Source organism: Seriola aureovittata, chromosome 21, assembly GCF_021018895.1.
Source record: "Seriola aureovittata isolate HTS-2021-v1 ecotype China chromosome 21, ASM2101889v1, whole genome shotgun sequence".
NCBI lineage: Eukaryota > Metazoa > Chordata > Actinopteri > Carangiformes > Carangidae > Seriola > Seriola aureovittata.
In genome coordinates, this window is record NC_079384.1 from 7,562,961 (window position 1) to 7,565,027 (window position 2,067).

The 2,067-nt window shown below is 38.8% G+C and overlaps 1 long non-coding RNA gene across 1 annotated transcript; it reads left to right on the forward strand.

Moving 5' to 3' along the window:
* The first annotated feature begins 288 nt into the window (after positions 1 to 288).
* Positions 289 to 1,673, forward strand: LOC130162541 (uncharacterized). Its single transcript, XR_008826280.1, has 2 exons — positions 289 to 483; positions 1,265 to 1,673. It is a non-coding gene; the product is annotated as an uncharacterized LOC130162541 (long non-coding RNA).
* The last annotated feature ends 394 nt before the right edge of the window (positions 1,674 to 2,067 follow it).

Genomic DNA, 2,067 nt, shown 5'->3' on the forward strand with positions numbered 1-2,067 from the left:
ATGGATAATCATGAAATCAGGTACAGGTTAAAAGTTCTGTCCAACATTTTGGTCTGTGACCAAATAACTGCCATACCCATCTGCCTCAGCTCTACTTTGTTTTTAGCACTAATTAGCACATGTTAGAGTAACCCCGTGACAATAAAGGGTTAAAATATGAATATAAAGTTACTTCGTTTTTTGTTGAACAAATAGTGCTTTCATCTCAGTTGAACAAATGATCAGCCACTCAGTAATCATAGTTGGTTAAGTCCCACCTCTGGTTGAACATGACAGGTGGAACACAAAGTACCTGCACAATCAAGGTTGTGTGAGAGACAGAAATGAGACGTGCTCGTGTAACGGCGACGGGGGGGGATTGATAAGTAGCATTAAAAAGTAAACTGTGAGTAAAACCTACCAGCTAACTAGCCAACACAGAAGAGTAAAGTAGAAGCACACCGGAAGTTTGGAAGTCCGGTGTTGTCTTTTCCAGCTGTCTCGGTAAGCTAGCAGCGTGGTGCTAATGTTGTTATTTGTGTGTGCGGCGCTGCGTGGCCTCTGTGGAGTTGTTTGGAGAAATGTGCGGCCGGAGTTATTGATTGCTGACTGTGCTGTAGCAGCAATGTTTAAGGCAGATGTTTAAGATGTAAATATTTAAATTGCAGTGTTAATATTTTACTGTGGGAGATGTGAGAGTATTTTAATGTCACCTGTATTTTCATCAGAGAGTGGGCATTGCTAATTATAGCAGGGCCATATGTAACATGATGATATTGATTAAATATTTCCTGATATTAAATTAAGGTAAAGCTTACAGCTATTGTCATAATATTTTTGTTTTTTGTATTGTCTAATCAGTACTATAAGCCTGTGTATATTCTCATTTGTCCAGGTCATAGTATCCTAAAGGAGTTTTTTTTAAATCGAAAACAACTGGACTAGGTTATTTGTCTGAGAAGACGTTTCACCTCTCATCCAAGAGGCTTCATCAGTTCGTGTACGCATCTGACCAGGCTAGGACTGGTCCTTAAAAAACTCCTTTAGAATCAGTACTATAGTGTACAATGATGTGTGCTGTTATGATGGTACAATGATTTAGATATTGCTCTTGAGACATGAGAAGTTTTTTGAACTAGAGTGTAATGCCAGGCATGGAAATGTTATCATTGAGTATAATATTGTATGTGATGTGGTTAATGTTACATTGTCATTGTTATGCTTTAGTGTGAATGTTGTGCAGCAAATAGATCGGATAAAATCTTAAACTCCTGTTTGCCATCAGGTCCGGTCGTATGGAAATAGTGAGAAACACCCCTGGAGATCATTCCTACTGATGACGAGCCTCCCAGTAAAACTGTACTTGGAACCTGGAGCCCAGAGTTGAGTCATCGAATATTCCACCTGGTGGTAGGGTGGTGCAAGTCGCCAGGACTCCCACACACCCACAAAGAGTGCCCACTATTCCAGAAAACTGTCACCGGACAGTCACAGACAACGCTTGGGGACAACGGACATTAAAAAGACTGAAAATGATCACAGATAATAGACTTTATTGGCTTTTCATACACTAAAGACTTATTTCAAAGGGCCCCTTTTCTTTATATTTTTAATCTTTTAATGAACCTGTTATTTACATGCTGTGAATTACTACCTGCAAGTTCATTTCACTAAAGGTTTTAAATTGCAACTTACCTTGTGTTTCATTTATGGTTCTTTTAGTCTATATTTCTGAGCTCCTTACAAACCTAGTTACGGTGTAATTATCAGGAGTGGGCTACATTAGCATGCTAACACCCAAAACTACAACAAGGAACATGGGAAACCTGCTAAACATCATATGTTAGCATTATCATTGTGAGCATGTTGGCAATGCTATTTTAGCTTGAAGCACCATTGTACCTCCTTACAGCCTGTGTGGTAGTAGACCTTTTAGTCTTGTTCAGTCTGCAGATGTGAAGGAGACTAATTTTGCCTTAAGCACTCATGAAAACCTCTTTGATTCTTTGACTCTTTGTTTGAACTAATTTCAAGACTTTTTAGACTTTTTTCTGTTACTGTGTGGTTATCAGCTTGTTGTTTTCTGCA